Source organism: Crocodylus siamensis, chromosome 5 (assembly GCF_052110815.1).
Source record: "Crocodylus siamensis isolate JL-2025a chromosome 5, ASM5211081v1, whole genome shotgun sequence".
NCBI lineage: Eukaryota > Metazoa > Chordata > Crocodylia > Crocodylidae > Crocodylus > Crocodylus siamensis.
In genome coordinates, this window is record NC_143399.1 from 80,927,023 (window position 1) to 80,952,860 (window position 25,838).

Genomic DNA, 25,838 nt, shown 5'->3' on the forward strand with positions numbered 1-25,838 from the left:
CTGGGAGCGTTTGATGTCAAGCGCCTCCAGTTTGGAATTTCTGTGGCACCAGGAATTTTCCAGTTTCATGGAGAAAATGCTAGCAGGAATTCCCAGGTGTGACAGGAGTATCTCTAAGGGAGCCTTTCGATTGGTGACTCCGCTCTCCTGTTATGGGCCAACAGCCTGCCTACTCTCCTGCCACGCCTTGATCTTAATTGATTAATTGACTGATGTAATTAGCGGGAGGCTGCCCACTTTATGCGCCCCGGTGCCAGGGGGCGCTATCTGTGGCTCCTTTTCCGCCCTACACCGCAGCCCAAGCCTCACAGATGGTACTGATGTAGTTTTTGACCTGGGCCCTGTTGCGACTTGGCCCTCTCCTTTACCTCCTTGGGGCTTCTCACTGCCCCCCCCTTGCTCCAGGGCCGGGGCCAATGCACCTCAAATGCTGCGCCCTCTCTGGCACCAGGATCCCCACGCTACCGTGGAGTCCATATGAGGCCTCCTCCAACCCCTAATAGCGTCACCCAGTCCTCTGGTTAAAACAGCAAACACAAAAACACAAAGCCCCCGGGCTATAACATAAAAACTAAACCATCTGGCAAAACAACACTCAATCCCTACCGAGAAATACTCCAACCCATAGCAGTGATCAGGGGATGCTCATGCAGTCGGGCTTCTCCCCTCTGGCTGCTCCCCCTCCCTTGGCCCCCAGAGGGGAACTGCCCTCCTGGCCTCACACCTGGGGCTTAAGAAGGGCCAAACCCTACCCCCTCCTGTCAGCTGGCTCCACTGGTTGTCTTAGCAACCAGCACCTGTGCTGCCCTGGTGACTGGCAGCTGAACCTCCCCCTTCTTCCCACTGGGGGTCTCTCCCGAGCTGTTTTCTGCTCTCAGGCTTAGGGCACCTGAGTGCTCTGCAACACCGGGGATGTTCCATACTTTGATGATGTGTTGATCACGGAGCTGTCTCAAGAGAAAATTACTGAGAGATTCGGAGAAGTTTTACAGAGATTCGATAAAGCAGTTATCAGAGTAAAATGAGAGAAGTGTCAATTGGGAGTTTCCAGTATCAATTGTCTGGCATATCAAACTGATACTTCTGGCATTCACCCAGTTAAAGACAAGGTAAAAGCAATAGAAGATGCCCCTATACCAAAATGCAGACAGGATCTTCAAGCATTCCTAGGACTTCTCAATTTTTATCACATCTTCTTGAAAGACAAAGCCACCATAGCAGAGCCCCTTCATCTTTTATTGGATAAAGGCGCTCAGCGGAAGTGCACTTACCAGCACAAAGAAGCTTTCCAGTGTCAAGAAGTTGCTGACATCAGACTCTGTCCTTGTTCACTATGAGGAGCAGAAGCCGCTGTCCATTACTTGTGATGCCTCGCCGTTTGGAGTTGGCGTTGTCCTCAGTCACACATTGCTTGGCAGCACGGATGCACCCGTTGCTTTTTACTCAAGAACTGTGACTTCAACCAAGAGGGACTATGCACAGATTGATAAGGAAGCACTGGCAATCATTGCAGGAGTAAAACATTTCACAATTATGTTTATAGCCACAAATTTGAAATCCAAACAGACTACAAACCCCTTCTTGGGATTTTTACCTTGGATGAACCAACTCCTCCTATTCTGTCTTCCCGTATGCAACACTGGAACATCATGCTAAAAGCATATGACTAAATACTCATGTACAAACTTGGGAAAATGAGAGCAAATGCTGATGCATGGAGCCACCTACCACTACAAGTACCTAACTGTGCTACTCCCCCACCAACAGAAGTCCTTGTGCTGGAATCCATGCTAGAAGCCCCTCTGAAGGTTGATCAGATAGCAAGGATGACTGCAAAAAACCCTATCCTTGCCCATGTCCTCAACTGGGTGTGGAGGGGATGGCCTGCAGACAAATTGGCTGAGAAATTCAGGCCATTTCCATCACGGCAGCATGAGCTGTCTGCCCATAAGTGGTGTCTGTCATGGGGAAATCATGTCGTAATCCCAGAAGCAGGATGCCAAATCATACTGACAAACACTGCATGCAGCACACTGAGGCACTGAAAGGATGAAAGCGCTGGCTAGAAGTTATGCATAGTGGCCAGGTATGAACAATGGCATAGAGAGGGTTGTAAAGGGAGTGCAGTATTTGTTGAGTGACCCATCATAATTCATCGAAGGCACCAGTATTCTTGTGGGAAATGACAAATGAACCCTGGTCATGCATCTGCATTGATTTTGTTAGCCCTTTCCAAGGTAATAACTTCTTAATTGTGGTTGACTTGTATTCAAAATGGCTTGACGTGATTACTGTCTCAACTCCTACTATAACAGCTCTCCGTCAGCTTTTTTCAACCCATGGGGTGCCTGACACTATTGTTTCTGATAATGGCAGTGCATTCACCTCAACAGAGTTCCAAGATTTTGCCAGCTGCAACCTCATTCAAACTGTTACCATTGCACCTTATAGGCCACAAGCCAATGGGTAAGCTGAGCGAATGATGCCGACCACAAAAAATGCACTGAGAAGGATTGTTGTAAGAGACTGGCCTATCAGACTGGCCAGATTTCTGTTGCTCAACACGTAATTCCTTGCCCTACAACAGGGTCCAGCACATCAGAGCTGTTGTTTCAAGGTCGTTGTTTCAAGACATACCTTGACCGCATTAACCCAGACGTTGTGAGAGGCATGCAGTTCAGGAAAGAAAAGAGCTGGACTCTGCATTGGCATCTGGTACCTTACATTTTTTCATTCCACAAGAGACCGCTTGCTCGGAACTATGGGACAGGCCCACAGTGGGTTTAAGCGTCCCGGGAACTGTATCATATACAGTCCAGACTGACAATAGACAAGTTTGGAGACATCATGTGGACCAGCTGCATGGGCATTTTCCAACTGATAACCCTACACCGAAACAATCTCCAGGCACCAGTCCACCACTGACAGATATGCAGTTGTTGGGGAAGTGCCTACTTGTTTCTACCAACTCAAACCCTTTTCCATCACCATCACAAGGAAGCATTGCTGTTGATTCTCCAGGTAGGCTGACAGGGCCATTATCTGCTGAACCCCTCCCTGAGTCAGGCTGTATGGAAAGACCGCAGCGGAAGCAGAGTCCTCCCAAATGGTGGCTGACTATTTGTCTAGGGGCAAAGGGTGTTGTGTCTTATTGTATTTTCCTTGCACTTTCCCTTTGAGGCCAAAGCTTACATTTTAAAGCACTGCAGGGTTCAGTTTATTTTATGGCAGTTTTGCAGCACCAGGGACTCCATTTTCCCTGCCTCAAGGATTCAAGGGATATATTCTTGGTTCCTCTTGCTCACAAGGCCTGGGCTGGGTCAAGGTCAGGGAAAGAGCTAGTATAAGTTTAGCATACATACGAGTGCTATTAACTCCTTCAAAGAGTTTTAGTTTGCTGCCCCGTCAGCCGCAGAGGGAAGCACTGGGCTCTGTGCAGCTTTACAGCTCTGCAGGAAGTCCTGCAGGCAGCTTGACAGCAGCCCTGGAAAGCAGGCTCCACCCAAGAAAAGCTGCAAGTCTGATCCTCCCCCCCCCCCCGAGCCTGCCTGAGCTGCGTGGGGGCCTGGTGCTACCCTCTGTGGTTGCGGTGCTCTTGGGGATCCCGCCTTAACCAGGTGCCTGCAGGCAGGTGGTGCCTGGGGGGCCCGGGTGCAAGTGCAGCAGAGGGAAGCACCAGCCACCCTCCCACACAGCCCAGGGATCACTCTGCCCATCGGGAGCTCGCCCTTCCTTCCCTGCCAAAGAGTGTAAAAGAAAACTTGTTATGAGGGTTTGTGGAGGAGCCATGTGCATGAGAATATGTCTGCAAGATGGCCAGCTAGCAGATTCACAAAGCTGGTCACCACCAGTTTGAACCAGTTAGAGCTTGTTTTGTAGTGACCTTGTGACCACAAGATGAACATGAGCCTGCAATGCGATGCTGCAGCTAGTAAAGCGACCAAAACGCTGGCTTGCATCCATAGATGCTTCTCGAGCAAATCCCGGGACGTCATTCTCCCCTTGTACTCGGCCTTGGTGAGGCCGCAGCTGGAGTACTGCGTCCAGTTTTGGGCTCCACAATTCAAAAAGGATGTGGAGAAGCTTGAGAGAGTCCAGAGGAGAGCCATGCGCATGATCAGAGGTCAGGAAAACAGATCTTACGATGACAGGCTGAGAGCCACGGGACTCTTTAGCCTGGAAAAGCGCAGGCTCAGGGGTGATCTGATGGCCACCTATAAGTTTATCAGGGGTGAACACCAGGATCTGGGGGAACGTCTGTTCACCAGAGCGCCCCAAGGGATGACAAGGTCGAACGGTCACAAACTCTTGCAAGACCGTTTCAGGCTGGACATAAGGAAGAATTTATTTACTGTCTGAGCCCCCAAGGTCTGGAACAGTCTGCCAGCGGAGGTGGTTCAAGCACCTACATTGAACACCTTCAAGAGTAAATTGGATGCTTATCTTGCTGGGATCCTATGACCCCAGCTGACTTCCTGCCCTTTGGGCAGGGGGCTGGACTCGATGATCTCCCGAGGTCCCTTCCAGCCCTAATGTCTATGAAATCTATGAAAATCTATGAAATCTATGAAAGTTTGATACTGGAGTGGAAGCAAACACTATTCCTGTAAATGTAGCAAAGGCCCTGTAAGGCAAAGTACACAAGACTCAAACTCATGTTGTATTCGTTGCGTTTGGCAGTGTACTCATCAAAACAAAAGGTGCAATCATTGCACACTGCAAATCTGGTGCTAATGAAGCCAATTTAACTTTTTTTCATAACAGACAACAGTGACCCACCAATACTTGGTAGAGTGGCATGCGCCACCTTAGGCCTTATCAGGCAAGCCCATGGAATGACCCTGGCAGTACCTACAACCAAGGCAGAACTTCTCAAACTATACCTGGATGTTTTTGAAGATTTGGGCCAATTTCCTGGTACCCTCCACATCTATGATGACCCCACGGTACCAGCAGTTGTACATGAGTGTAGAAAAAATCCTTATGTAACCCTAGGCAAGTTGAAGATGACCCTCGAAACACTGGAAACTACGGGAGTCATTATGAAGGTGACTAAACTCAAACCCTGGGTCAAAAGCCTTGTGATCACACAAAAGAAGGATAGTTCACTACAACTTTGTCTAGACCCACAAGACCTCAACAAGGCAGTGTTGAAGCAGCATTTTTCTATTCCCATTGTAGAGGATGTGCAGAAGAGGCTAGTAAAATGCTGTTCACCATTCTTGACGAAAAGGATGGCTGCTGGCAAGTCAAATGGGACAAGGAATCGACAGAGCGGTGTACTTTTAACACCCCATGGGGACAATACCACTTCAATCACCTTCCCTTTGGTATTAAGTAGGCTAGCAAAGTATTCCAACAGAAGAATCATGAGTGCTTTGGTGACATTCAGGGAATCCACATGATTGCAGTTTCATTGTGTCAGCTATCAAAGAGGAGCATGACACAATCCTGAAACAAGTCCTGCTGAGAGCATTTCTGAAAGGAGTAAAGTTTAATAAAGATAAAAAACAGTTTTTAGTCAACAGTGTTAGATATATGGGCCATATCTTCTCAAAAGATGGTGTCAAACCAGACAATGACAAAGGGGAAGCCATCAACAGGATTCCCCCTCCAACAGACAAAAAAGGCCTTCAGAGACTCCTCAGGACCATTCAGTACTTGGTGCAATGCACTCCACATGAGTCAAGTCTTATGGCCTCACTGAGAGCACTTCTCAGAAACAATGTTACCTGGCAATGGGGACCTAAGCATCAGGTAGCCCTGAATAAACTCAAGCAAACCATCACAATGGTGCCTGTGCTCAGGTACTTTAACCCAGCAGAGCAGTTGGAAATCCAAGCCGACGCATCCAAAGATGGCCTAGGAGCATGTCTGTTTCAGCGGAAGCAGCCAATTGCATATGTTTTGAGGGCTCTAACACGATGTGAGAAGTTATGCACAGATTGAAAAAGAACTTCTGGCAATTGTCTTTGCCATGATGAAGTTCCACCAATATGTGTACAGCACCCAGGTACGGGGCCAGTTGGACCACAGACCCGTGGAAGTGATTTTTGCAAAGCCCATAGGCACAGCTACAGAAGGTGCTGTTGCAGCTCCAAAAATATGACATCCAGATTCTCTATACCAAAGGCAAAGTCATGTTAGTGGCTGACACACTTTCCAGAGCCATTCAGTTGCCAGTTGCTCCACCAGTTACAGGAGCACACGAAGGCTGATAGAGAACTACAAGCCCTTACAGCACAGCATCTTAATGGATGGTCGAGCAGGCTAAAACAAGTGAGATCTGAACTAAAGCCTTACTGGTCTCTCAGAGACCAAATCCAGATTCAGGACGGCTTGCTCATGATTGGGCCAAAAATAATCATTCCACGTGGTGCAAGGACCAGCATGTTGATATTGCTTCACTTGGCCCATCAAGGCATGAAAGCACAAGTTTGACAAATCATGTGTTGACCTAGGATGAATGCCCATCAAACAATGGACTGAAAATTGCACATCTTGTCAAGAGCTCCAAGCCAGTACTCAGAAAGAGCCCATGATCTCACATGAGATCCCAGAGCTGCCTTGGCTAAAACTGGTAGCGGACATTTTTTACCTACAGGGACAGTCTTACGTGATAACAGTTGACTATTACTCCAAGTACCCTGAAGTTCTGCACCTGCCAGACAAGACAGCTGGCATGGTAACAGCCAAAATGAAGTCTTTGCTTCATTTTGCTCGCCATGGCATACCTAAATAAATTGTTTGTGATCACATGCCATTTGCAAGTCACATGATGAAAAAATTTGCAATTGACTGGGGAATAACCGTCACCCACTCTAGTCCAGGTTATCCACGATCCAATGGTCAGGCTGAATGCACAGTTCAGAACATCAAATCAATGTTTAAGATGACTTTGCAGGACGGCTCAGATCTATATCTGGCTTTATTCAATCTCCAGAACATGCCCTTCACGGGTCTTGAGTATGCTCCAGTGGAACTTCTGATGGGGAGACTTTTGCACAGTACCCTCCCTGCTGCAATGGTGGTGCTCACTCCTAGACTGCCATCAAAGCCTCGCACAAGTAGCGGAAACTTCAAAGGTGCCAAAAGAAGCACTATGACCGCACAGCTGCATTCTTGCCACCTCTACCAGAGGAAGAGAAAGTAAGGATGCAAACTAGTACAGCTTGGATACCTGTGTCCATTATGGCAAAAAGGGATGAACCGCGTTCCTACATGGTAACCCCCTCCCCCCGCGGCAACGTCTACAGGAGGAACAGAAGACACTTAAGAAAGGATTACTTATCAGTACTAGCAGAACGTGCTGATGCACCTCAAGAGACAGCAGCAGAACAAACATCAGAAGTAAAACCAGACCACCAAGAGCAAGACTTTCGGTACTTTTCAGAGAATCCAGCAGTACCCACAGAGACACCTGATGACACCACACAAACTAAGAGTGGGCGTGTGGTGAAGTTGCCTGTGAAGTGCAAGGACTATGTAATAGGATAGCAGTAAAGGCTAGACCCCATCGGTGAGCCAAGTGCTAGCAACCTCTGGTTCCACAATCCTGAAACGTTCCGAGTTAGAGTAGCTACTGATGAACATTCAACTATTTAAGAGGAAGCTCTCGGAGTAAAGACGGGGGGATGTTGTATATGGAATGTACCTTTAAGGGGCCAGAGGTTGTATAGTCCAGTCTTTCCCCCAATGCCCTGTGGGTGCAGTTTTATTGGTGCTGTTCCACCTGCAAGCTGTGAGTGTGTGGTTGTTCCTGAATCCTGTTTCCCAATAAAGATAAAGCTGTTTATCATCCCACCACTTTCTGCTGAATGCTGACTTGAGGACAGAACCCCAGAGGCATGGAGGTCCATCCCTGGAACCGGAAGGCCTAGAGCCAGCACTATACTCAGTGAAAAGACACATTTCTTCTGAGTTTAAAACTTTGAAGTTTTCTCTTAGTACTGCTTCTATAACTGTCAAGTACCATTTGAAATAGCACTTACCTTGTAGCCCCACCCTCAAGATTATTTGACTAATCAGGCTTAAATAGCATATTCCAAAAGTATGATTTGAAATGTTACCAAAGACAAGAGGGATATACTCTTCTATCCTTGTGTCTGGGTAGTATTTCCTAATATTATCTATTTCAGTGGCTTGTGGATGATTGGCACTTGGGAAGAAAAACTTCCAACACTAAGACCCTTAAAGCTATAACCCCTTGTGTCTCTTATGTTTCTACTGAGAGCACCTACCAACAGAGACAGTGTGTGTAAGAGGAACAGCTTTTGAGACAGTGGACACTGTCTGTCTGCTGAAGATCTATTTAGATTTAGAGAACTCAGAAAATCATTCAACACAATAGCCAGGGATTCATTCGAGGGAATACATACATTCCAGGTAGTTTTTGTGATAAATGCACTTTTAAGCAAATAAACAAAAACAATCTGTTGAAACATAACTGAGGATTAGAAGTCAGAGATGACAGCTTGCTTGCCTAATCACTGGCATTACCTGAAATAAAGTGCCTGACCTGGCTGCAAACTATCACAAAACACACTTCCAATCAAACCACAATTTGAACTATTTCTGATAAGTTTTGCATGTGTGTATGTATGTGTATATGTGATTGCTTAAATGCGCACCCTAGGTTTAAAATCAGGATGGTACATAATAGGTATGCCTACATGTAGACTGAAGTGTAGTGTATGAGCTAGTTTGGCTCCTGGAGCCAGCTTAGGCAGTGCAGCTTGGAGCTCAATACAGTTTAATTTGCCCTGCTAAGAAGTGGAGTGCTACATCTAGTCCCTGAGCTACCATTTTATGGCTAGCTTGCATCTCTCTCAACACTGCCATCTGCAACAAGGATAGTAAGGGCCTTGTTGCATGCAACATGTAATGTGTTTTTATTTGAGATCACACTAAGCATAAGCACAGTAAGCATAAGCATGAGCAGTTGCACAGTAATGTTTACTATGATCTTAGTTTGCCTCTAGACAGGGCTGAAGCTGGTTGTGCCATCCCTGTTTTACTCGGACACTGACCCTGGCCCCAGATTCTGCAGCATGCATGTCCCCCTGTGAGGAAAAGCAATTCTCACCACCGTGTGCCCAGCACTCCTGGCCTGGAGCATGCAGGGGCAAACCAGGTGTCTCTGGGGGTGGGTAGAGGTAGTCATGGGAAGCCAAGCCCAGAAGAGAGTGCTGCTCCTGGATCTGCACCTGCTGCTGGATCCACAGAGCAAGCTGGGTCTCCACCACAGCAGTCTTGAACTAGCTGATTGTCATTTTCTAGCCCCAGCACTGCATCAGTCTTGCATGTGCACCACACTGGAGTCTTGAACTCATAATTTTGGTGGATCAGTCCAACAATAATTGAATGTGTATTACTTAGTATGATCTAGAGATACTCGTCCTGTGAAAAGTTGTAACTTGCTATGGTACGATTGTATTTGGCATGTGTTTTACTGCATTGAGTGCGCACACACTTGCATTTTAAGCGCAGTGAATGTGTCCTAAATGTAACATGTGATTGAGCCTCAGGGGAGGACCCTGAGCACTGCTCTAACACCTGACTAGTTCTGAAGTGCCAACACCTTCCTGGACAGCCAACAGCAGAAGTAAGCTTATCTTGTTTAACATCAGATAGTGTATAGCTTTTCTTTCTTTTGGCACAAGAGTGACGTAGATTAATTTCCAGTCTTCTCTTATCATCACTTACAGTTGCATTTTGAAATACAAAATGATGAACCATTTAGACTTCACCATATTCACACAGGGTACACTCCCTTTTTGGGTCTAAATGGCAGCTTTTTAGTTGCATGAATGCCACTTAAGAGCAGACAGAAATTCTGTTTCCTGTGCAGTGCACACATGTAGACTGAGCATGCTTAGTAGTTTATGCTCTGGCTGCATACCCACCCACATATGTGCACCTATTGTGAAAACACAGTTGCATCCAAGTCCAAGAAACGTTGGTGGCCAGAAAACCACAAATGATACAGGTGTTAGATCTGAAAGGAGGAAGAGAGCCCTTCTGCATTTTAGCCCAAAGCTGAGTGGTTTGGGCACTTTCCAAGAAAGGCAGAGACCCAAGCCCCTCTTGCCTATGCTTAGGCCTAACTTCCCAGGATACTTTAACTACCACATCAGAGGTCAGGCAGAACTATCTCCAGTGCTACATTGGAAGATGCACCCCGGGGCTTGGTGAAATGACTGCTGTTTTGGAAGGGGGCAAGCCAATGGACCAGAAACTTCCCACTGCACACGGAGGGCAGTGCCTCAGCTCCAAAAGGGGCACTGGAGAGAGGACCCAGGACAATGCATGAACTGTGGTATGGTGTCAAAAGGACAATATGGGGATGTCAGACAGATGCAGTTTCAAATCACTCCCTGGCTGAAGTCAGGTCTGAAACCTGTCTCCCCCACTTCCTAGGTGAGTGCCCCAAGGACTGAGATTATTGGGCCCGAGACAAGCAAGAATCATTGTTTCCTCCCATGCCATGTTTTTTATGGGACTTGGACTCAGGACCACATGCACACTGCCATGTATGTACTGTACATGCTCCGTTTATACACCCAGACTTCTGCATTTGAAATGTAAACTGGGGCCCAAAAACTAGCCAAGATGGTGGCTAGAACACTGCTTAGACCATTTCGAGACATAAAAAGTTCATCTATACAAGACTCTTCATTGTGTACCAGACTGCTCTTTGGATTCAGGTGGCACATGCTGCCACCATGTGCACCGTCCCACTTTTTTTTAGGTTTGGGTATCTTTGGTGTTAACCCCCACCTCCATCCCCGTGCTGCAAATTAGCAGTGCAGGGAATGCCTGCATGTGTAGTGTGTGCAGTGTTACAGATGGGTCTGCAGCACTGTATATCACATGTGCACACTTGTCTGGACGTGCCCATAGGAAGCAAATTTACTTTTGACAGGTGCATGGGTACACATGCTCCCAGGGAAAGCTTACCGTGCACTAAACTTTTAGCACACTAACTGCACGTGCATATGTGCCCAAAGGGAAATAGATTTCCCCCTATTGTGCCTATGATGAGATCATACAGATTCATTTACTTCGTGTTTCCTATGATGAGATCATGCACTTAACGAGCTGATTCAACTAGCCTCCAGTTAGCAGTACTGGGGCAACTCTGGGTGCATTGAATAGCCTACAGAGGTACCAATTTACCATGACACCACTTTGCGTTGCTGGATCCCTGCAGGAATTTCTCTTTAGCTGCAGTCTGTCCTGTCTGATCTCCATAAAAGGATGACCCTGAGCAGCATCTGAAACCCTTTACAGCCCCTAGAGCTTGATAACATTTCCAGAACTGCAAACTCTCACTAAGATTTGATACTTTCCAGGTTGCATATCTGTTTTGTTCACATTAGCTTGAATAAAGAAGGACATAACTTTCTAATAGGTCTGTTAGGCACAAAGCTCTGTTCTCTTTTAAAAAAGAGTGCTTTGGAAGCCATTTTTTTATATTTAACTATTATATTCAGTATGTCAATGTCTCATACATTTATTACGTGATCACACCTACAAGTTTCTGATCACTAAATCAATACTCTGCAGAAGTGTTTTACTTTGAAAAGCAGCTTTATCATACTTGTTTTCAAAAGAGATATTTATGTTCTGTGAATGTGGGTTCAAATCTAAGTGATTAATTCCATTTTATAATTTTGTCATATTACAGAAAAGTTGCCTTCCCATAGTGCACACTCAACTGCGTCTTTTCTGGGGTGATTTTTTTCATCTTTAACCCTAAATACTCACATTGCTTACACCAGCATGCTGAATTAGGATCTGATACAACACAGAAAACCCTTTATTCCTCTGAGGAATAAAAGGAACATGTTTAAAATGAACATGAGTCGCCAATATGATGAAGTAATAAGTAAAGCTTATTATGGGGGACCTGGTGACAGTCTATAAACTCACTAGGGGGGACCAGAAGGGTTCGGGAGGGACCTTGTTTCCCCAAGCGCCCCCTGGCATAACAAGCAATAACAACCATAAATTGTTGGAGAGCAAGTTTAGATTTGACATCCATAAGAACTACTTCATGGTCAGGGCAGCTAGGATCTGGAACCAACTTCCAAGGGAAGTGGTGCTGGCTCCTACCCTGGGGGTCTTTAAGAAGAGGCTTGATGCCTACCTGGCCGGAGTCATTTGAGCGCAGTTTTTCTCCTGCCCAGGCAGGGGGCCGGACTTGAAGATCTACAAGGTCCCTTCCAACCCTACTTCTATGATTCTATGAAAGCTAACTGTACTCTTTCTTGCATAAGTAGGTGCATCACAAACAGGTTTAGGAAGGTGATACTTCCCCTCTGTGTGGCATTGGTCAGGCTACAGCTGGAGTACTGCATCCAGTTTTGGGCACCGCACTTCAGGAGGGATATAGATAACCTGGAAAGGGTTCAGAGGAGGGCCACTTGCCTGGTTAAAGGCCTACAGGAAAAACCCTACAAGGACTGATTGAGGGACCTGAACCTCTTCAGCCTCCACAAGAGAAGGCTGACAGGTGATCTTGTGGCTGTCTACAAATTCAGAGGGGGGACAGCAGGAAATAGGGGATACAATGTTTACCAGGGTGCCCATTGGGTAACTAGAAACAATGGCCACAAGCTGAAGGATTGCAAATTTAAATTGGGCATCAGGAAAAAATTCTTTACAGCAAGGGTTGCCAAAATATGGTATACTCTTCCAAAAGTGGTGGTGCTGTCCCTGTCCTTGGAGGTATTTAAGAGGAGATTGGACAAACACCTGACTGGGATCATCTGACTCCAGCACTCTTTCCTGCCCAGGGCAGGGGGTCGGATTCGATGATCTAATAGGTCAATAGGTCCTTTCTGGCCCTAAAATCTATGAAATCGATGACATCTATAGATCTATGAATGCAAAGTCATGCCAGATATAAACAACACTAATCTGAATCATTTTGGGTGAAATCATGGCCGTAATCTCAAACAGCATGGTTTCACCTTGTGTTTCTAAACTAGCTCTTTTGTTTTTCCCTCTTTTTTTCCTTTGCCAATTCTAGCATCAAGTATCTGAGTGGAGAACTGTCTGCAAAGATAGCAGCAAGGACATTTTACTTCTTCTGTATTCATACTCTGTCTAAAATCCTTGGCAACATTGTTCCAAATAAAGACTCAATCCACCTCACATTTGATAGAAATAGAGGTCCTACATTCAAAAGGAACCCAGCATACCTTTTATATTTTTGCACAGGCAGATGATAAACCATATTTTGTTCTATCACGTCCATCTCCCTTGCTAATATGTCCTTTACTCCTCCACCACCCCTAAACAGCGTTTCAGTGTAAATGGCGTCCTTGAAACCAGAAGCATTTCTCCATCCCTGTGGCTGAAAATTTCCCTTAATGAAATAATTCCCTGACAGGGGGCTATCCTGAGACTGGGCACAAAGCTGGCCCACCCACCTGTCTAGGGCAGTCTGCCCTGTCTCGCCTGCTATGACTTGATGTATAAAGAAAGATGTTGTAATGCAGGAGGCTGCCCATTTTATGCCCTGATGCGAAGAGCTTATACATGGGTCCAACCTACCCTATACTGTGTCGCATGCCTTACAGATGGCACCCAGATTACCATCCCGGCCCCTGACTTCAGCCACACTCACTGGACTCCATGCTTCTCACTCATATTGGGCTCCTTGCCCCTCATACAAACTCAGGCTCCTAGCCACTGGGCTCCTTGCCTCTCACTAGGCTCCATGCACCTCATTACACCCTATGTCCCTTCCAGACTCTGGGCTTCTTGACCCTCACTCATTCTGGGCTCCTTGCCCTCCTGCTGGCCATGTGACTCCTGATCGGGAGTACAGCCACCTACAGGCTGCTCTGCAGTCTGTTCTGGAGCTTAAAGTGGCAAGCAGCAAAGGTGCCCTGCCACATTCCCTTTTCAGTTGGGGCCTGTCATTTATGTCTTCAGCCATCAGCTGTGACATTTTGGGAGCCTACATGTATAAACTATACATGCTTACATTAGTAGCTGGCAGAAAAGATTATGTTCTCCATAGGACCGTGAATGTATTTATTAGTCAAATGTTGCTATACATTAACATCCTGTTATACTATTGATGTTATTTATGGCCTCCTAGAGCATAAGAAATTTTCCAGACAATGTTTAGTCACAAGAAGAAACAAAGCAGGAAAACTATACATTATAACTGCCTTTTTCTGTTATCTTTCCATTTGTATCTTTTGGCATGAAGGCTAAAGCCTTATGGTAAGGATTTGAATCCTAGCCAGTATTGCAAAAGAAGGTACGAAGGCAAAGACAGACACAGAAGCATTACTTGGCAAGAGCATTCCCCTGCATTAGATGTTATTTAAAGACTTCTATGGAACTCTGGGAAACACATTTTCTAACATGTTTTTCTTTTCTTTGCCTTGCTTACACCAATTCTTGCTTCTTCATCCTATCAAGAAATCAGAATCCTGCTTTTGACACAAAACATTTGTCAGTATTACAGCATTACAGACCAGTTTTTTCTCTTACGTATACTAGTCCAAGTGCAATGAAATGTGACAGAAAATCTGGTCACAAGATATAACAGAGAGATCAAACAGGGGGGACAAAAACTAGAAAGGTAGCAACAATGGTCTAAATACAAACAGCATTAATCTTTAGAAAAAAATGGCAAAGTTGTGATGGTATAGCTGGAGGAGTTGGAAATGGGATATAGGAATATCTGGTTCTAAGCAGGTAATAACCAAATCTAAGACTGTTTGGTGCTCTTTGTCTGTGCTTGATGGACAAGAGTTCATATTACAATGCTAGTAGTTTTCCACCTTTGCTGACAGGATCCAGAGAAGACCAGTGGACTTTACTAGACTAAAGTATGAGATACTGCTCTGGCTCCCGAAGAACACCAAAGGTTGATGGCAGGGGCTATGTACTTTCCTGCCATCTGCACATTAGTAATTCTGCAGATAGAACATTTCAGTCTCCACAGGTCCAGGCCAGCACTTTTAATGGCATTTCTAGCAAGAAAATTACCATTTTAGAGGATTAGTGTGAGCATGTATAGATTTTTAAGCCACTGCCACATTGGAATGCACCTGTCCTTTGTCCTCTCACTCTCCTGCCATACCTTGTTGCTTTGATTCTCTTGGGGAGGCTGGATAACAATGAAAGCAAACCATGCTATGTACAATATGTTTGCAGATGCTCTCAAATTGACAAAAGTTTTTGGCTGAACAGTGAAATAAGTATCCAAAAACCATTACCAATTTGAGAAAAGCTGTGAAAGGTTTAACACTATGTAAGTGGCTTGTGTTCCAAGGGTGGCTGTACTGCCCCCTGGAGGCCCTGTAACCCATGCCCTGCTATACCTCTAGGATACCCTCCCCTCTTTCTTGCTCAGTATGCCTTGATGTACTTAGTGGATTGAAAGAGAGGCTGCCTAAGTGTCCTAGAGCAAGTCTCAATCTGTCTAATAGCTAGCAGGACCTTCCTGGATGCCTCTGGTCTCAATCTGGCCCATAATATGCGTGGGCACTCTCATTCCATCTGTGCCCTAGGGCACCTGTAAGCCTTTGGGGCTAGTTATGTGGCTTTGACCACCTCTTATGTCACACCCATGCCTTGCAGATGTTGCTTGTCCAATATGTATTTCTCTTGTTGGGACTTCATCCCACTCAGTCTCCACCCCTTTTCTCTTGCTGGGCTGCTTAGCTCAAATCTACTGTGTTGGATCTGGTTTCTGCACTCCAGACCTGGTCTTCCTCTGTTGGGTTCTGCCTTAGCTCCTCTCAAGCTCTAAGCCCCTACTAGGGCTGTGTAAAGTTTCAGGTGGTGATTCAATTTGGAGGAGATTCGGCCCGATTTGATGGACAAAGCTCCAAATCCAAATCGAATCAGGGGACCAATTAAAAGGTCCAAATTGATCCAAAGCTCTCCAAATCTTCGGAAAAGATTTGGAGAGCTTTGATGATTCGGACAGTCCCTACGCGCCTACAGCAGGAAGCTGCAGCTGACTCTGAGCTGGTAAATACTAGGGGTGGGGGAAGGAGGCCTGGGGGAAGGAAACATGGGGGGATCCCAGCCAGTCCCCCAATTCCCCCCACTCCCCCAGCCCCCCCAACACCTGCCCGGTTCCCCAGTCCCATCCCCCCCCATGGCTGCCCCGCCTGCCCCAGCTCCCACTTTAAGAAAAAAGTACTTTAAGAAAAAAACGAACCGGGAAAAGCCCCAGGACTCACCACTCCTGCAGTGGCCTCAGGGCTTGAGGGGGGCTTGTCCAGAGTCCCCCCCATGGCGCAGGGCAGCAGGGAACTCCCCCACACCAGCAGGAGCAGTCAGTGCAGGTATTTTGGGGGGGGGGGTTCTTAAAGGGCCGGAGTTGGCCCAGGTGGGGCACTCATGAGGGGGCTGGGGGAACAAGGCGGGGAGGTTGAGTGGCTCATGCAGACCTCCCCATGCAGCATGGATCACCCCCCACCCCAGCCAGAAACACCTAGTGATCCAGGGCTTTTTTTTTTTTAAACAAGTGCCAGGAGCTGGGGAGGGTGGGGCAGCCATTGCTGGGGTGGGAGAGTGGGCAGTGGATGGGCTTCGCTGATTCGGAGATTCATCAGCAGCCGAATCTCTGAATCAGATTTGGCTGAATTGAATCAGGACAGTGATTTGAACAGGCCTAGTTCTCACACTTTGCAGGCACTGGGCCCCCTGGCTCCTGGTTTTCACCCTTCTCAGGCACTGGTTCTTCTTTTCTTGGGCTGGCCTTGGATAATCTGGCAGAATTTTCCCAGGTTTGTTCTCTTGGTAAAGAAAATGACCCAGAGCCATGTGTACAGACATTCATATGCTGAGGCTCTAAAGAGTGGTGAGCTTGCAGTGCTGACATTGTGTCATCAGGGCCAGTCCACTTCTGGGTTCCCTGGGGAGCACGCAGGGGGCGCCCCCCATGCCCACCTGGCTCAGCAACTGGTGCCTCCTGGGTCTGGGGGGGGACACCAGTGGTCTCCCTGCAGCTGGTTGCTGAGCTGGAGGGGCACAGGGGGGCCCCCCCAGCGTGCTCCCCAGCAGGCCCAGAAGTGGACCGGAAATACTTCCAGTTAATTTCTGGGTTTGCTGCTGAGCACTCTGGAGAGCCCCTTGTGCTCCTGTGGGATGCTCCATGTTCCCCAGCACTGCAGCGATCACAGCAGTGCTGGTACCTCAAGGTATGTAGAAAAAAAAAAATTTTTAAGCTGTGCCTGTGTCCGAATCGCTGACTTCCCCAATCAGCATTGAATCTTCAGTTTTGGGTTCAGTCACATTGAATCGGGGACAGTGATCCAAATCAGTTAATCGAATCACTGTCCCTGATTTGGGCCGAATCCAAATCAAATAGGGACCATTTCACGCACCCCTACTGGCAGGCATATGAGAAGACAGCAAGGAAAGGGCAGAAGAGCCACGGCAGTGGAAGGGAGAGGGGGTTTCTTCTGGAGAAGGCTGGACTAGGTGGATGGAGACTGTTAGTAGTCCTTGGAAAGGCCAGAGTTGGGAGGAACCCAGCTAAGATGGGGTAGTCCTGGAGAAGGGCCAGGGCTAGTGAAAGCTCAGAACTAAAAGTGGGCTTAAGGAAAGGCCAAAACTGGCAGGAACTCAACTGGGACTGAGTGAGCCTAGGGGAAGGCCAGGACCCAGGAGACCCAACGAAGGCCCACAGACAATGTGAGGCATGCGGTGGCTGTAATGGGGAGACAGGAAACTGCTGTCCCAAGGAGACCTGGTGGAGTTGGCCACTGGATGTACTTTATCCTGAGGGGCAAGGCCCTCTTCCAGCAGCCCCTTCACTGAAAACATCAAGGCATGGGAAGCAAGTTAAGAAGGAAAGATAGGAGAGTGGCCTAAACTCAGCATGCACCACATGGACCTCACATCACCTGAAAGGAGGTTCTGGTGCCTGCTCATGATGAAGTGAGGTGCATAGAAATTGGGCAGCAGACAAGCTGCTATACATGTATTTTCCACTATATACAAGTGCTTAAAAAAAAATCACCAAATAATTATAAATATGTTTAAGAGTCCAGAAAGGGCTATGAATTTTAGCAGGCAAGTTTATTTTCTTGGCAAGTTGACTCTGGATATGTGTTATATGCTAGCTGATTTTTGTTTAAAATGTTTTAAGATTTCAGCCCTCCTTTCCCCAGTCCTGTTAGATAGAAGAGTCCCATCAGGACACAATTCTGGCTGAAGAAAATTACTTCAGTGGAGGCACTGCAGAAGAAAGCTGTAAAACTGCCTTCTAATAACTCCCTCAGGATGGCTGTGTTTTGGTATTGCAGTTCCCCCCATTGGGAGTTGGAGGAGTGTGCCAGAGTGGGGTCACAGCACTGAATGTACAGGACAGTCATGGGAAAAGCAGCCATAACCTGAACAGGCACGTCAAGCTCTCCAAGATACCCCAGAGGCTAGAATAACCGAGAACTAGGTCACTCCAAAGGTAATTTAGCCTCCTTCCACCTGCATTACAAGTCTGCACTGACCTTAGACGAATCTGAAGAAAATCAGAGTTGGACTCTGAGGGTTTCTCTGCCCCAGAGGGGCAAATCTTGGAACTGCAGAACTAGGGCCCCTTCTATAGTGCATATTATTTCTGAAGAAAAGTCTGACCAGTTACTTCAAATACAATTTACAGCATCTGTACATCAGTTGAAAGTCTTATTATCTGGTCACTGTGGAAAGCTTCACAAAGTTGTCCCACTATCTTGACCCTACTGCTTTTGTCACAGAGGAGACAGGGAGCATTCCATACTGTTCCACACGCGCAGATATTCTGCACATGCCGGAGATATAAAAAGTGTCTCAGTGTTCACTTTGCTTTTAATCTCTTCTTTTCCCCTCATAGAGCCATGGAAAAGTATGGCTGCAAGGGACTTCAGGAGATTATCTAGTCCAACCTCTTGCTCAAAGCAGGATCATTCTAGAGAAGCGTTGGACTAATCTGTTCTTAAAAATTCTGGGAACAACCTCACGTGCAACTCCAAGCAAAATGCTTGAAACAAGAAAAACACCCTTTAACTTGCCACAGGTAAAGCAGATCGATGGCAGCATTGTTCATATCCTGCCACTCCAGGATATGAAGTTGTTTGTTTAAGATTCAAGGAAGAGCACTATACTTCCCACTACAGTCCATGCCAATCTCACTATAGGGTAAAATTCCTCCTATTATGCATCCCACCCTGACTGTAGAGCCTGAACTCCTTTTCCTGTCATTCCGCCTGCTTCAGAAACATATCCCAGATCCTTTAAAATTCTTTCATAACAAAGTTGGCTGTGGAGCTCTGCTTCACTGTCCTGCTGCTAAGCATGGTCTTCTCCAGTTTCCACCTGCTCTAGACTGCAGAGCTCTTCTCATGGTCCCTGAGCAGTGCTCTGGGAGATCTTTAGGGCTGTGTGTGGGCGATCTCCTGGACTTCTAACTGTTGCTCTTCATCAGAGATCCTGGTTCTCTGTTTAAAAATCCCAAATTCTTTGATTAAAATCCCCCAAATTTGTGTTTTCCTGCAATTAAAATGAAACACCACTACATAATATTTTATTGATATATTTACAATTGTAAAGCAATTTGGAAGCCTGTCAGTATCTCAATCATTATAATAAAATACATTTTAAATACTTATATGTGCTGATGTTTGATTTGGTTTTTTTTTAATCATGGAAATCGGAACTCCCCCTGCCCCCTTTACTCACCAGGATGCAGGTCCAGCTGCAGCTGTCCCCCTCCCCCTTTGTGGCACTGAGCAGCCCTGATATGCTAGTGCTCTGCTCCTGCCCACACCATTGCCCCTCATTCCCAAGCAACAGCTCCCTCATCCCTGCCTATGGACCGCACTTCCAACCTACAGCCCCCTGGCCTTGCCAGTACTCTGAATTCCAGGTTATGATGCACTGGGGGCGTGGGAGAGACCATGCCCCCGCAATTTCTGCACCCATAGCAAGGCAAGGGGCTGTAACTGGGTCAGACCAGCTAGCTGCAGGCAAGAGCTGCCTCCGGAGCCCAGTGGGCAGCACCCAGCTCAGAAGCAAGTGCCATACTGCCATGGCCACCAAAGTGAGGCATGGTGGCAGTCACAACATGGAGTTATGCTTCCAGGTGGGCAGGGGGCACCTCACCTTGGTGGCCATGGTGATGTGGCACTCCCTTCCTTGCTGGGTCCTGCTGGCTGGGCTGTGGAGACAATTCCTGCCTGGAGCTGGTCCAGCTCAGCTACAGCCCCATGCCCTGTGTCCCACCGTGGGTGCAGAAATATGGGGGGAGGGGCATGTTTCACCCTGCCCCATGTCCCACTCCCCCCAGTCCCAAGCAACCCCTTGCAGGCTGGAATTCTGAAAGCCTGCAAGGGGAAACCTGCAGTTTCCTCAGTTTTTCTCTTTTGAAGGAGAAAAATCTGTGTTTTCTTGCATTTTTCCATGGCGAATGAAAAACCCAGATCCTTACTCTTCACAAACATATTCTAGGCATCGTTGTTCCTGTTCAACCTTTTCTTGAAACCCTCCAATGGAAAAGATTGCACAACTTTCTACTGCACTTGGCTCCTGGGTGCAAGAGATCCAGTCACTGGAAGAAGGCTGGGCCTGGGCATATAAGCCCAGTTCGTGATCACATGAAAGGCAGTCTGGCCCTGGCTGTGGAAGGATAGGGAGTGCCCAGGAGAGAGGGAGAGTAAGACAGCATATGAGCCAGGTTTTAACCATGGGTGCATACAGATATTTACCCAATGTAAGGTAAATCAGGAGTGAGGGGGCAGGCGGGGTCTGCAGGGAGGGTTACTTCAGCCTGAGAAGGTCTGCTGGGATCAGGGGGGTTAATGCGGTCCATGGGGGAGTTGAAGGTATGGGGCTGTCTCCCCTACTGTCCAGGACCAGGGGTTGTTCTTAGCCCCTCCACCCCCAAATGAACACCCACTCCAGGCAAACCAACCCCTCTGTTCTGCTCACCTCTCCCCACACCCAACTTACTTCCTCAGCTCCTGGCACTGGTGAATGCAGATAAAACTGGCAGAAGGAGCAGCTTGTGGGATGGGTGTTTTGGCAGGCTGGGAGGGTTGGGGTAAAAATAGCCTGGTACCAGGGAGGGGGCAGGAAAAGCACAGCCCTGGGGCATATCTGCTTTCCCAGCCTTGGGGCTGTGCTGGGAACTATACAGAAGTTCAGAACAGTTGGATCCATCTAAAAATGGCCAACTCAATCTAAGTTAGACTACCTCAGAGGTACGGTTAGCTTAGATTGGGTTGGTCATTTTCTGACTGATATAACTGTCCTGAACTTCCGGACAGTTTGAACTTAGATTGACCTAATAGGGCTGTGAGAAGCTTTGGTCACTGATTCAGTTCAGTGGAGATTTGGCCCAATTCAGTGGCTGAATCTCCAAATCCAAATTGAATCAGGAGACTGTTTAATCTCTCCAAATCGAATCATAACCATCTGAATTGATTCAGAGAGATTCGGAAAGATTAAATGATTCAGACATAGACACAGCCTTAAATGTTTTTTCTATATACCTCAAAGTACCAGGAGGCTCACGAATGATGAGATGCTGGGGAGGATGGAGCGTCCCATGGGAGTGTGGGGGGGTCCCCTGCACACTTGACAGCAGACCTGGAAGTGGACTGGGTATACTTGTGGTCCACTTCTAGGTTTGCCACCGGGCATGCGGGGGGCCCCCCCCGCTCCCGTCAGATGTCCCATCTGCCCTACCATTGCAGTGTTCACGAGCCAGTACCACAAGGGATGTATAAAAAATATTTAAAGCTGTGTCTATGGCCGAATTGCTGATTCTCCAAACTGGCATCAAATCTTCAGATTCGAATTCAGCTGAATTGGGACAGTGATTCGAATCAACTAATCGAACCACTGTCCCCGATTCAGGCCTAATCTGAATCGAATACAGGCCATTTCAAACACCCCTATGACCTAATTAGGGATCTAAGTGCAAGGTCCACACCTGGGTGAACCAAGTTAGATTGGGTGGCCATTTTTATTGTGATCTAACTTCCCTGAATTTCTGTATGCATCCCACCTGGCTGTGTGGGGAAAGGAAGAAGCACAGACTCCAGGTGGGGCAGATCTAACCATGAAGGCAGAGCTGACTATCCAGGGAACCAGCAAGGCTACCCTAAGCTCCAGAGGCTACCTCCCCACCAACCTATAAGACAAATGAAGTCATGGCAGGCAAGAGGTTGGAGGTGAGGTGGGCCAAGAAAAAGCTGGTAGGTGGGTTGGACCACAGGAGGCACCACGTGCTGGGGTGGCAGACCCTGAGGCCAGCTACTCACTTCCAAACTTCTATGAATGCTTTGCTGATGTCTAAATCTGTCTTAACTGAGTAAGAATGTATCTTGTGTGTACTTTGTGCAACCATGAATATTTGGGGCAAGAGAAATGGTAGACAGCAGTGACAAAAATTGAAGACCAGTACACAGAATAGATTTGATGGATCAGGTATGAGAAGTATTGTTATTTACAGGGCACTTAACAGTAGGGTGGGCATGTTCTGAAATATCTGCCCAGAACTCTGGGACTAAAGCGGATACTAACAAAACAGCATAGTACAAATATCCTAGGGTGAAGCCCTGGCCCCTTTGAAGTCAATAGAAATTTACTCTTAACTTCACTGGAGTCTAGATATCAACCCTGATCAGAGTCCTTCTATACAGGCAGTTAAATAAGCCAAACAAAGATCTGGCTACAGATTTCACAATTATGACCATATGTGGAATAGTATTTGCGTGTGCATGAAATTTCTTTTTTGTCTTGTTCAAGTGAAATAAACAAAAAGCTTGAACACTAGCTTCCTGAAGGTTAAGCTAGCCCCTTAGCGGTCTGTCAGTTCCTCTCTTCCTCGGTACAGGAAAGAATCAAAGGTCTTTTAGAACTGGGTTCCATGAATGCAGCCAAAGTATAAACCCTTTTATTGCAGGAAAGGAGAAAGGGATCATGTCATGCTTCTTGAACTTTTGAATGCTTACACAATACTCAAAGCACACAATTCAGAGGAATCCATAAATGAAACACTGCTACAGCTGCAGTCAGCAAAGACACTCCTGCCTACTTATTATTCTTATTATTATTCACTCAGGGAGAGGGAGACCTGCCAGCAAGGGATTCTCAATGATCCCTATGATCCTGGAACTTACTCCTTTCCTATGGTGGCCTTGTCCAAAATAGCCATGATTTGATGTCTTTCCAGGCATGCTGCAAAAGCTGTTTGTTTCATCACGCTTGTGAGGAGGGGGCAGGAGGATAAGGATGTATTTGGGGGATAACTGTATTTGGTGGCAAGAATTATTTCTGAAATGAGTTCAGCTGGCTAGGATAAATTGTTATCACTATTTGGCTATTTCAGGCTGCTGATTGGCAAGGTTCATTTGTACATGAATAGTAAATGCTGCTGATAGGATCCTTCACATCAAATGTCAAGGCAGATAGCAGTTTGGTATAGGTCTTTTCTTCAGTGTCAGAGCTGAAGAAATAAATAACATTTGCTCATTCATTCAGTCATTCATTCAATAATTCCAAATAAAAACAGATTACGAAAAAAAGAAAATCAGAGATAATATAAAGAAAAGACTGAAGGATTCAATATGATGACAAAGCATTGACTATTAAGTTCCCCGACTAGCTCTAGTGATGAGTTTTTCTCTCTGCTTGTCTCTGTCAGATGACAAAGAGAAAGAAGTGAACTAACTGCTCCAGGGATTTTAACTGTGCAACTGCAGAGGCCAGGGACTTTCAAGAGGACCCTTTGAATCCTCCGCCAGTCCCTCCAACTTACTGTAACAGCAAGGAGGTTCAAGGTCAGTTACCAACTGCCTGTAAGGGCTCTGATTTTGATGGGTACAACATGCCTTCCAGTAGGGTCAGAGCACAGGCAAGGAGTCACATATTAAAATCCTTTTCAAGTCAGTCATCACTGAGCCTTGCTGTCAGTCTTCTGTGCTGTGACTCTTAAGAGTCAACTACACAACCACCACAAGAGAAATAACTTGGTACAGGACACAGGTGGGACCTGGGTCTCTGGTGACCCAGAGAGTGGCTTAGGCTGACAGAAGAAAAAGCCTCTTCCACTTTCAGATGCTTCTCCCATTTTCTCCTTCCTCAATCTCAATTGTGGGTGGGAAATTAGCAGGCTATTCAATGTATGTTGTAATGTGTCAGAATTATCTTGTATTGCACCTTGTAAACACATGTTAGCAACAGCAATTAGAATTTGCACAGCACTTCTCTCTCAAGCCCTTAACAAATATTAATAGTAACTCCTTTCTAGTACCTGTGTCAGGAAGATAAAGATCTTTATTCTCATTTCACAGGCACAGTAGCTGAGACAGACTGGAAACCAAGGAGAAAGAGAGGAACTGCTCTGTTGTATAGCCCACGTGTGTGTGAGAGGGGCCCAGACTGGTGTAGGGTATTCCATAAAGATGAATCGCATTCCTAAGGAGCTCTTGGGGTACACTGGTGTTGCAGGAGACAGAGGTCTTTCTGTGTCACAATTCATTGAATATATGCAATGGGAGGTTAGTTCAATTTAGTTTTCCCTAAATTGAAAGAGTGGAAATGGTGGGTTTTTAAAAACCCACTGCTTCAATTTAGGGAAAACTAAACTTAACTAAACGCTTGTGGCATGTACAAGCACCCCTTCAAAGTAATAGTTCTGCTGAAGGAAAGAGTGACAGCCTAGAAATAACTGTGTTGGGGGAGAGGGATATATGTGTGGTGTGGGGATGTGTGTGTGCGTATAGTGTGTGTGGGGATTTGTGTGTGCATATGGTGTGTGTGTGTGTGTGTGTGTGTGTGTATGTATGTGTGCATATGGTATGTGGGGTGTATATGTATATGGTGTGTGGGGGTGCCTGTTTGCATGTGGGGGTATATGTGTATGGTGCACATTGGGGGTGTGCATAGTGTGTGTGGGTATGCATGTTGGGGTAAGTATGGTGCATGTCGGGGTGTATGCATGCATGTGTGTGTGGTGTGGTATCGGGGTGGGGGTGTATGATGGGGTGTGTGGTTTGAATGTGCCTTAAATTCAAAATTCAAGGTTTGACACTGGAATCAATAGTACCAGCTATATTGTCATCAAAGAAGTTAAAATCGTGCAGTAAAAAAGCGTAAGACCTGCAGGTCTTGAACATGTGATGGTTTGGCTGTGTTATGATTATTCATTTCATGAAGGAGGCAAAAATGATAACACATTGCTTCTATCAATCCAGAATTGTCAAGTGTCTCCTGGTTAGTTAAGCAAAATAATCATAATGGCATATAATTGGGTGCATCTACACATGCGCTTTACTGTGGAGCTGACTAATGTCAAATGTGCCTCTAATAGGATGCGCCTCTATTAGGAATTAATTCATTCTGCTGTAGGATAGTACACAAACGCATGTGAAAATGGTGACTAGGGATAGCTAGGACACAAGGGTGCTCCAATGCGGGGGCTGGCTTGCCAGCTAGCCCCACACTGGAGTACCCTCATGTTCTAGCTAGCCCCTCTGCAGCACATTGATCTGGGCTGCTCTGCCCCAGCTCAACATGCGGCAGTCCTAGGTGTATATGTAACTACTGGAGTTTATTGCTCTGTGCTACTTGCACATGTAGATGCACCCTCTGAGTATATCTACAAATTTAGTTCAAGTGGGTACTTTTCACCATCAATAACTTATGCCTGAGTGCAGAGAAATTGAACCATATGTAGTTGTTTAAAATTCTTATGTTTCAGGGATTTAGTTCTCTCTCTCCATCCCTGTTTAGAAGTTGGCATAATTCAAACAGAATTGAACCACAAAGCATTTTAGATGCAACATGAGGGAAATATAAGGAGGGGA

At 46.5% G+C, this 25,838-nt stretch overlaps 1 protein-coding gene across 4 annotated transcripts in view; it reads right to left on the minus strand.

The window, feature by feature from the left end:
* The window catches only part of TNS3 (tensin 3), a 505,358-nt gene that overhangs the window by 474,158 nt on the left and 5,362 nt on the right, over window positions 1-25,838 (minus strand). The window lies entirely within an intron of this gene.